The sequence below is a fragment of the Mustelus asterias genome, chromosome 8 (genome assembly GCF_964213995.1).
Source record: "Mustelus asterias chromosome 8, sMusAst1.hap1.1, whole genome shotgun sequence".
NCBI lineage: Eukaryota > Metazoa > Chordata > Chondrichthyes > Carcharhiniformes > Triakidae > Mustelus > Mustelus asterias.
In genome coordinates, this window is record NC_135808.1 from 32514412 (window position 1) to 32525902 (window position 11491).

The window sequence follows — 11491 nt, forward strand, 5'->3', positions numbered from 1 at the left end:
TTAGTCTAACAGTCTGTACCCTTGTGGGGGCAGGTGGCCTGATTGGGCCCAAAGCCTGCAGCAGCTAAAATGATGGTTGTCTGCAGTGTGGCTTCTTCATAATTTTCAAGCCCCTTTCATGTCCATTCCTGATGGGGGAGGAAGCTCAACATGGAAGTGTCGGAACCGGAAATGGACAATTTCCTGATAACTGGTGACAGGGTAGGTGAATTGGCCATGCTAAATTCTCCCTCAGTGGACCTGAACAGGCACCGGAGTGTGGCGACTCGGAGATTTTCACAGTAACTTCATTGCAGTATTAATGTAAGCCTACTTGTGAAAAATAAATAAACTTTTGAAATTCTTTCCCTTTCATTGGCTCTTTTTCTGACACTAATCAATCATTCACCCTCTGGTTGTGTGGCTTAACTTCAGGGAACTGATCACATTCAATGAAGACAGGAAACTGGAGTCTTTATCAACATTTTGTGGTGTTTTTTCAATCACAGTAAACAATATTAGTTTCCTCAGAGTGTTTAATTCGCAGTCACTGATTGGAATTGGGACAGTGGATTCCCAGAATGTTGCTGATCCTTTTCTCCATCTCCCTGTGTTTTTCCTGGGTCTCTCCCGGTAAGTACAGAATTCACTCTTCCATTCTCACTCTCTCTCTCTCTGGGGTGAATTTGAATCTTTTGGTGAGAGTTTGAAATGGGTGATGTTTGCTCAGACGCTGTTATACAGCCAGCCTGATATTTGACACCATTGAAGTCAGCACAGTGTGGAAGACTCTGATGGGATTGGTGTTCAGCTCTCCTAACAGCAGGATGTACAAACACCCAGAGCAGAGAAGCTTGGAGCAAATGGAAAATGCTTCAAATGGACAATTTTAATTTTCACATTGATTGGGAGAAGCAAAACAGTTTAATCACTCCAATACTCACAACTCAGCTATTTAATCACTTCTGGTCTAAAGTCTTTGAAACACTGCGGAGAGGAGAAGGATAATCCGTGTTTCACCCACCCCAGGATAAGCGGTGGTGCCCTCATGGTTGAATAGGTCAGGTTATCTCCGACCACCAACATCCTCGTGAGTCTGTATAAAGGGGTGGTTAAAAAGCTCAGGGAAGGACAGTGGAGATCCTGCTCTAGATTGTCCATCACCCTGTGTAAAGGGGAAAATACAAGGGGGGCACACTCTAAAATGGCAATACAAGAAAGCACACTCTAAAATGGCTGCCTGGCACATAAAGGGTTAACTGGGAAAGCCAAAAGAGCAGACACAGGCTCCTGCTGTTCAGAAAAACCTAACAGACAAGCCATTTCCAAATCACAGACAGTGACTCATAGCAAACAAACACCGCAGGAAGCAAAAGCCAAGGGTCAAGACATCTTTTAAGATAAGGAAACCCCAAAACAAAGAGCTTAGATTAATGTTAAAGGAAGGCGGGAAATATGAATGCGAGGGAACCGATTAGCACCTGAACGAGACGAAACTAGCCATTGATAGATACAGACATAAGGAGATGTACCCATTCATAAAATGCTAAATGTCTATACCTTTTGTACTCTTGTAAACATGAGGAAATGTACCCATTCATAAAATGTGAAATACTTGTACTCACTTAAACAATGTGATAATGTTCGAATCACCGGTATGCCCATTGCGTAAAGAGTATAAAAATGAACCGCTCCTGACATACTATTGAGAGAAGGTTTGCTACAGACCATGTGCCTTGTCTCCACGGATCCGTTTAATAAATCGTATTTTCTGAATCTCGAAGTCTGACTACTAGTGGATTTTTCCCACAACAAATGGCGTAGTCGGCAGGATCCTATTACTGGTGAGACCGATTTGCCACGGTCGCAACCGGGGTAGAGATCACGGAATCTGTGACAGTCAGACTGGATCGGGAAATACGGTTTATAAGGGGGAAATATTTGTACTGTGTATTTGTGATAGTATTTGTTATAGTGATAAGTACTAACTGCTGATAGGAATAAATAACTGATTTGTGCTGATTGACAAAAGGACAAGGTAGTGCCTGTCTCAAAAGCTCTGCCTTAGACTGGCTATTAAGAGCAGAAATCTGCCACGTGAAGGTCAGGAATTGAAGTGAGTGAGAGACACCAAGGGCACTAAAGGATTGTGAAGCACAAAAGGGCAGAAGTCGGTTTAACATCACCCTCTGTAGTGGCGAACAGACGCAGAGGTGCCAGCTGATTGCATGAATGTATTGAAAAGTTGGGAACTGTACTGTCAATGTGGTGAAAAGCGGGGCGGAACAGGAGTTTGATCAACTCTGACCTAAACCGAAATCCGGTGGAGAAGCACATTGCCGAAGTGGTAATCGTGGAAGCCGTGAGTATAACTTAAAACCCTGTAACGGCAGTAAAACACGGTGTGAGAATAGTAATAGTGGCCGGGGGTAGTGAAGTCCCTACGGTAGTTAGCACACTTTACTAAAGAATAATCGTGGCCGGGGTTAGTGAAGTCTGCGAAATGGCAGATAGTGAAGTTAAAAGGGGATCTGCAGGTTCCCTGATTGAAATCTACATGACAGACAGGAAGGAGTTAATAAAGAGAATGCAAAAGGATGGCTGGGATACTTCTCAAACCTTAGAGCAGCAGAGAAAGTGGATAGATAAAGAACGAAGAAAATAGGAATAATATTAACACATCAGTTAGCAGGTCTAATTGAACAAACAATTGCCTCTACAAGGAAATGGAGAGAGGACAAAGAAAGAATTAGAGAACTAGAATCCCAAGTGAGGGAATTGGAAAAACGAAATCAGGTTTTAGAAAGGCAAGGGGGAGGAGAAACTGATCCTCTACCTTCTTATGAGTCTACCCAGCAAGGGCCAACGGAACCCTCAGAAGAGTGGGAACAGCTGGAACACAACTTAGCGCCCATAACTAGAGGGGGGACAGCAGTGCGACCCAAGGCAAATTATAAACCCTTTACTCCAGGGGAAAGACAGCAGATAATGGCTTCCCTGGGCAAATTACAAACCAGAAGCGCGAACACTACATTCTGGGAAGAATTAGACACAATCTGGGTAGGACATCAATTACACCTAAGAGACATACACCAGCTGATCAGGGCAGCCTGTCCAGCGGATAAGTGGAGGCAGGTAGCAGGGGGACCCGTTGCCCCTATAGCACAGGATTATAGTGGGGGACGGTGGACACATGTAATCCCCCTCACAGCAGAAATAGATACCCAACAGGCACCCTTCTTACAGTTTAAAGAAGAAATTCAGAGGGTCTTAGGGAATGCTCCCACTAACTGGAGCAGAATTACCACCACAAAGCAGCTAAAAGGAGAAGGAGCCTCTGAGTATGGGGAACAATTGTTCTGAATATACCAAGCGTGCTCAGGACATGGGAATCCAGGGCGAGGAGATCGAGCGTTCATCCAGGCTTTTAAGGATGGACTCTCTAGTGCTCACCAGGTCATCCTAAAAATGGGAGTGATTATGTCCCAAAATTACGATGAATTGGTAGAATGGGCTAGTGGCATACCTGCAGATGGATAGGAGAGATCTTAGTTTTTGTATTTCAGTGTGTTTGTGAGATCTGGTAGCTTGTCGAATGTAGGTGGTTGTTGTTGTAATTAGATTGAGGGCAGGGAGCTCTTTGTTCCTGTGGAATGTTTGCTACAGGCAGTGGGTGCAGTACATTGCACCTTGGTTTAGCCTCAGGGGGCTGGGAGAGTGTTAAAACTGTTAAAGATTAAAGTGATAGGATTTCTTGAATTTACTTCTGTTTTGAGTCAATTAGAGTTTGGAAGAAAGAAGAATAAAAGCGATTGTCTTAATCAATGTTCTGTATTCTCTTTGAATGTTTTACATTCATCCCAGTTTGAAATGATAAGTTTGAATGAAAAAGGATGTGCTGTGGAATGACTTTTGGAAGCTTCCATGTGTGTGTGTGTGTTTAAACAAAGTGGTTGCGTGGATGCTTTGTTGTTGTTTGCTTTAATGTTTTAATGTTAAGAAAGGATTTAAACCTTGGAAGGAAGCATGTGCTCTTTCCCTTGTCTTGAAGAAGAAATTATAAGAGTTAGTTGAGGAGTTAAGAGGAGAAAATAAGTTATTTTGTGGAAAGGTAGAAAAGCAGGAACAAAAGACTAAGGTAAATATATTGTCTATGAGTCAGTTTAAAGTATATCAAGTCAGTGAAATACAGTATTAATCGCAGAATATCGCGATTTACGAATGTCAGATAGTTTAGTATTCTGAACTAGTTAAAATTATGTATTGCCGTTGGAATTTCATGTGCCATTTATTGTTCAAGGTTTGCCAAATATAAAAACACTGCAAAGCTTAAAATCTAGCCAGTTAAGAAACCAAAATGTTCCTAATCAAATAACTGGTATGTATTGTACCTGCTTTGATTTTGATTCGGCGCCTGTTACTTTTCCTAGAGTGCGGGGGTTTCGATCTGGAGCTCAGTTTAAAAATAGAAACGGCTTGAATTAAAAGGGTTTGGATATCACGGTTACGATGTGTAAAGTGGTATGATACAACTGCCGCTTGATTATTTTTATTATACAGTATAGCACTGCCATATAGACACAAGAATAACATCAAATCCTGAAAAGCCTTAACCAACTTTGTATGATATATTCATATACTATATTGTGTATTGATAAAGACATAATTATTTTGTGAAGTACTGTGGTGCGGCGCTTGCACGCAAACAAATGATCAAATTAGAGATAATGTAGGAGTACATCATATAAAGTTCGGAACTGTATGGCATGTGATTTTAATGGGGAAAGCAATGTCTTTTGATAAGATTACATACAAATGAATGGATGTCCAACTGCAGCCAAAAAAAGGCCAGTACAAAGTGTTATTTAATTCACACTAAGCTTGCTATGGAAGGGGGATATATAGTTAAAATGTATAATGCACTAGCTAAAGACATATGAACATCAGGGAGAAGGTGGACAGAGGTATTGCCCACTAATTTAAAGAAATTAAGAGCTACCACAAACCGGACAACCGGATTAACCCCTTATGAACTAATGACAGGACGGGTGATGCAATTACCAGAAAGCATCATAACAGGTGGGACCGATGTCGGTCCACTAAAAGATAAAATCAAGAGATACGTTCTGGACCTGAGCACCCAGCTAAAAGGGATGCGCAAATTTGTGAAAGACAATCAGAAAATAAAAGACGCAGAGAGGGAGCTGGAAATGCTCCCTGACGTCCCAACAGCGGGAAGTCACGTCCTAGTAAAAACATTACCCGACAAACCAGGGTTTGCACCAAAGTGGAATGGGCCATATGAAATTATAATTAGTGGGGACACCTGTGCCTGTATAGACATAAGAGGGAAAGGTGTCTGGAAGCACTGGATGCAGCTGAAATTATACAAAGGAGATAAGTAGCTAAATTGATGAACTAACAGAACTGTTTTCCTCGACACAGGCAAAGACTGCAAGCAAGAGCCGGCGTGCGCGGGTTAATAAATGAAATAACTGTAAAAAATTGAATTGTAGTGTTAAGTTTTATAACTGTTGCGAATATGTATGTAATCGCGTATGTAATTGTATTATTTTGCATTGTGGCAACTGTAAATCTGACTGGGCTAGAAGATAATTTGTTTTACAAAGCTCACATACATTTACATGGGAATCGAACTGTATGTTACCCATTAACACAATCTGTAAAAGCCCTATTTGTAGCCACCCCTGGGTGGACCCCTCATGACTTATATACTGTAGATACATCAGAGACACCCAGTAAGGGACAAATTGGCAAATATAAAAGAGGTTTACAGGGGAGATGTGTGGGACTTGTAAACCCCACAAATCCTACATGCGAGGGGTCCCAAAAGGAGGGAGGAAAAGCTTGCCCAGATACTGCAAGCTATCCGCTTTGTTTCACGGGGCAGGGATGGGGATGTGCCTATGCCTTAGTCCCTAAGAATGATTCTTGTGTACAGACACAGTGTGTCCGTCAACATTGTCGGATTAACAAGGGACAGATTACTTGTATTTGTGACGAATGGAAATGTTTAGATATAACCGCGGGAAGACAGCTTATTTGCGGGTAATGTAATGGGACTCACGTAAGCTCAGCCAAATGGACATACCCCTTTGATACTTACCAGGTGGTGGGATCAAACGGGAAGCCAAGTAAATTGAACACTTGGCAGTATGAGCAAACTCATAATCGGGACACTAAATGTTACCGGGCTAAGAAGGGGTATGTATTCCTCTTCAATGGTACCTACATGACAGAAACTCCAAACCTCCCAAACCGTTTTGCGGTAGGAACAATCGGGCCACTGACTGTTCCATGCCCTCAGAAGGGGTACATTCGGAGGAGAATAGTAACCCGGGCTATTAGCAGGGAATTCTGCGCTGACTGGGAAGCCCCGGGTACACTAGGATCCTCACTGGGGTATGGGTTCCTCGGAGCTTTATCTCTAGGGGGGGGTCAGCCGGGGTAATTGGAGCAAAAGAATAGAAACCATATTGTTTGTGGGCTAACAATCCTGGGAAACAGCACTTCAAAAGCATTGGAGGCTGTTAACCAAGAAATGGCTGAACTAAGATTGTATGCTCAGCAGACACGATACGCAGTGGACTACCAGTTAGTACAACAAGGGGGAGTATGCAATCATAGGCAACAAATGCATAACCCATGTCACAGATGAGTCTTACAATATTACACAGGTCATCAATGACATCAGGACGCAACTTGATAACTTTAGACAGGGACCCAAAAGAGGAAGTAGTTGGCTGGCATGGCTGGTGGGAGAATCCTGGGAATCGTACCTGTTACATGGGTTGATTATACTCATTGTCATTATACTTATCTGTTGTCTGACTGTGGGATGCCTTAAAGCATGTTTTAAAATAATGTTGACAAGAATTGTGCCAGGAGCCAGTGTGTACATCGAAGAAGAACCCCTAATGAAGATCCCCGAAGACGTCAGAAGAAATGAAGATACTGGAAGAAATAAAGACATCAAAAGAAGCAAAGAAGGAGAGAAGAACGAAGACCTGTATATGTGAATGTTGGTCTGAGGATTGTCCAAGCTATAATCCGACCAAAAGGAGGGACTGTAAAGGGGAAAATACAAGGGGGGCACACTCTAAAATGGCAATACAAGAAAGCACACTCCAAAATGGCTGCCTGGCACATAAAGGGTTAACTGGGAAAGCCAAAAGAGCAGACACAGGCTCCTGCTGTTCAGAAAAACCTAACAGACAAGCCATTTCCAAATCACAGACAGTGACTCATAGCAAACAAACACCGCAGGAAGCCAAAGCCAAGGGTCAAGACATCTTTTAAGATAAGGAAACCCCAAAACAAAGAGCTTAGATTAATGTTAAAGGAAGGCGGGAAATATGAATGCGAGGGAACCGATTAGCACCTGAACGAGACGAAACTAGCCATTGATAGATACAGACATAAGGAGATGTACCCATTCATAAAATGCTAAATGTCTATACCTGTTTGTACTCTTGTAAACATGGGGAAATGTACCCATTCATAAAATGTGAAATACTTGTACTCACTTAAACAATGTGATAATGTTCGAATCACCGGTATGCCCATTGTGTAAAGAGTATAAAAATGAACCGCTCCTGACATACTATTGAGAGAAGGTTTGCTACAGACCATGTGCCTTGTCTCCATGGATCCGTTTAATAAATCGTATTTTCTGAATCTCGAAGTCTGACTACTAGTGGATTTTTTCCCACAACACCCTGTTTGACAGTCAGACTGTTTATAGAGTGACTGCTCCCCACTCCACCCGCCCCCGATAGTCTCACACTTCATCCTCCCAAATATTACTGTTTCTCTCCATTTCAATCCACAATTCACATCACATCTTTCCTGGTTATGACGATAAACAACAGGCCAGTCCCGAGTGACTGATTCCGTGTTTATTCCCTGCTCTGAGACTCTGCAGCATCAATTCTGACCCAGTTTAATCCGATTCTGTTTCAGACAGGATTCTGACATTGGGATAAAGTGGGGGACTATTGGAGTTTTGTCACTGTGTGGCTGCCTCTCACTGTGATCAGGGGGTAGTGTGTGGAAATGTTTATTATCCTGTCAATGTAATTGTTTAATATAGACACAGAAAATAAATGATGAATGGATCAGTATCAGCAGCATCTGATGGTGGGAGAAACAGTTCACAGAGAGGATTGTCTCTCCATGCCCACAGCTGGGATCTTAGGGTGGTGCAGATTTCCCCCAGTGGAGCTGGCATTTCCCAGTGGAAAATCCCAGTCAACTTGAGAGAGATACAGACTGGGAAGTTAATTCTGTTTCTCTCTGCACAGATACTGCCAGAACCGCTCTGTTTTTCCAGTATCCACACTGTTCCAGGGGTGGATTTACAATGAAACACACTGTGCCCCGACACAGGGCTCCCAGAATGATCAGCGACTCTCTCACAGCCAATCAGAGAGAGAACCACTTTGAAATCCCTTCCAGAACTTACCTGTCAATCAGTCTGCTCGGCCAATGTAAGGAATAATCATTAAGACAACATATATTGGAAGGAATAATTATTAGGACAAGTAGGAGATAATAATTAACATAGAAGAGATAATCACTACTTAAGAAGTTCTCATATATATCACATATCTTATTAAGCATACACATGGATACTCGCATAAATGAACATAGAAGCTGAAAGTAATTTCTTAAATAAACGTGAGAAAGTCAGACAACGGGAAAAAAGACTTGGCATAGCAGGATGCCCTACAATGGTTGAACAAGCAACAACCTTGGCTGATTAGACAATAAACTTCAGATAAGAAGGCAGGATGTAACCACAGTGATATCATAGCACATTCATTAGCGAAAAAACAGAAAGAAGGCAGATAACGTAGGTCTAGTAAATCATGGTGGCTCACGAAAAGTGGCCTTGGGGTCTGCAACAAAAAAACCTTGATTGTAAGATAAGAATGATGAAATATGAAGCTAAATGTGGATAAAAAGGACTGTGAGAGCACTGGTTTTTTGGATTTGTCTGGAAAATCCCAGCTTTATTGAAATGTATTAGCTAATAAAGCCTTGCTGCCTGGAAGATCAAGACTCAGACTCTCTCTTCTGATTGATGAATTCTTCTTGCCGTCCACGGGGAACCACGGCACCAATCACAGAGGAGAGGGCAGCTCTTTCCCGACACAATCATTGGTCAGAATGAGATTACCCACAGCTCTGACCGAGGGTCATCCAGACTCGAAACGTTGGCTCTATTCCCTCCCCACAGATGCTGTAAGACCTGTTGAGATTTCCCAGTATTTTCTGTTGTTGGTACGTTACCCATGTGTCCCCAGGCTGGTGCAGTGAGGAGTGGCAGTATGGAATCAGGGGGAGAGCCAGCCCGCGGTGCCTGATGGGAGTTGTAGTTCTGCCGTGCGCAGCGGCAGTTGGCGCCCCGCGTTTGGGAGTTGGAATGTGAGGAAGCGCGAGCCTGAGCAGCTGTCATGGGGGCGGGGCTGGAATTGGAGGTGCGCACCTGTAAATCCCAGCCCCGGGCAGCCAGTTAAACACCCTCACTCCCATCCACCCTCCCTCAGCAGCCCCCCCACCCTGTCAAGATACAAGCTATTAGTGAGGCCACAGTTAGAGTATTGAGTACAGTTTTGGTCCCCTTATTTAAGGAATTATATTGTCATTGGAGGCAGTACAGAGGAGGTTTTCTGGGATGATGCCGGGTACGGAGGGACTGCCATATGAGGAAAGATTAAACAGGTTGGGTCTGTGCTCCTTGGAGTTCAGAATAATGAGTGGTGACATGATTGAAACATATAAGAGTCTTCGGGGGTTCGACAGGGTAAATGTTGGGAGGATGTTTCCACTCGTGGGGGAGTGTAGGATCAGAGGGCAGAGTCGCAGAATAAGGGGATGATCACTTAACACGAATTTGAGGAAGAAGTTCTTCTCCCAAGGAAAAGTAAGAAGTTTATTTATTGTCACAAGTAGGCTTACATTAACAATGCAATGAAGTTATTGTGAAAATCCCCTCGTCGCCACACTCCGGGTGCCTGTTCGGGTACACTGAGGGAGGATTTAGCATGGCCAATGCACCTTACCAGCATGTCTTTCGGACTGTGGGAGGAAACTGGAGCACCCGGAGGAAACCCACGCAAACACAGGGAGAACGTGCAAACTCCACACAGACAGTGACCCAAACCGGGAATCAAACCCAGGTCCCTGGCGCTGTGAGGCAGCAGTGCTAACCACTGTGCCAAATATTCAAAGCTTCCATTGCCTTGGGAGGAAGAGTTTCAGGGCCTCGTGACTCTCTGAGAGAAAACATTTCTCCTCATATCTGTCTTAAACAGGAGACCCCTTATTTTAAACTCTGACCCCGAGTTCTCGATTCCCCCACAAGAGGATACATCCTCTCCACATCCACCCTGTCAACACCCCTCAGGCTCTTACAACCCAGTCCATGAACCCTCACACTGGGATCTGTGTTCCTCAGGTACTCCTGTGCTCACTGACCTGTAAGTTCCCAGTCAAGCAACTCATAAGATCAGAAGATATAGGATCAGATGTAGGCCATTCAGCCCATCGGGTCACCTCCACCATTCAATGAGATCATGACTGATGCAAATATGATAAACCTCAGCTCCACTTTCCTGCCTTATCCCCATAACCCTTCGTTCACGAACTGATTAACAATCTGTCTTTCTCAGCCTTGAACATACTGAATGATCCAGCCTCTACAGCCCTCTCTGGTAAAGAATTGCAGAGAGACACTACGTACCGAGAGAAAAAATTCTTCCTCATCTTTGTCTTCAATGGGTGACATCTTATTCTGAGATTCTGTCCTCTGGTCCTAGACTCTCCCACAAGGGGGAACATCCTTTCAGCATCTACCCTGCCAAACCCCCTGAGAATCTGATATATCTCAATAAGGTCACCTTTCATTCTTTTAAACTCCAATGAGTCCAGGCCCAACCTACTCAACCTCTCCTCATAAGAAAATCCCTCAACACCCGGGATCAACCTGGTGAACCTTCTCTGGACTGCCTCCAATGCTAGTATATTTTCCCTTAGATAAGGGGACTAAACTTGTTCACAGTTTTCCAGATGTGGTCTAACTGGTGCCTTGTATAGTTTTAGCAAGCTTTCCCTACTTTTATATTCTCTTTGAAATAAAGGCAGCATTCCCTCTGCCCTGGATTTTAAAATTGAATCTCTCCATGTCCTCGCCCCTTCCTATTTCTGTAATCTCCTCCAGTTTCACAAACTCTGTGAGATCTCTGTGTTCCTCTCATTCTGACATCTCCAGTATCAGGGATTAGAATCTCCCCACACTGGGGACTGTGCCTTTAGTAACCTCGGTCCTTCACTCTGTAATCCCCTCCCTACACCCCTCTGCAGCCTGTCTTTAAAACACTCCTTCAACCCTGGAATTTGGAGACAGTTTTTGTGCATTGAGCTGTGTGTGTCTCTGGGTCAATCTTTGTTTTATAAAGCTGCCCTTGGGGAGGTTTCACTTTGTGAA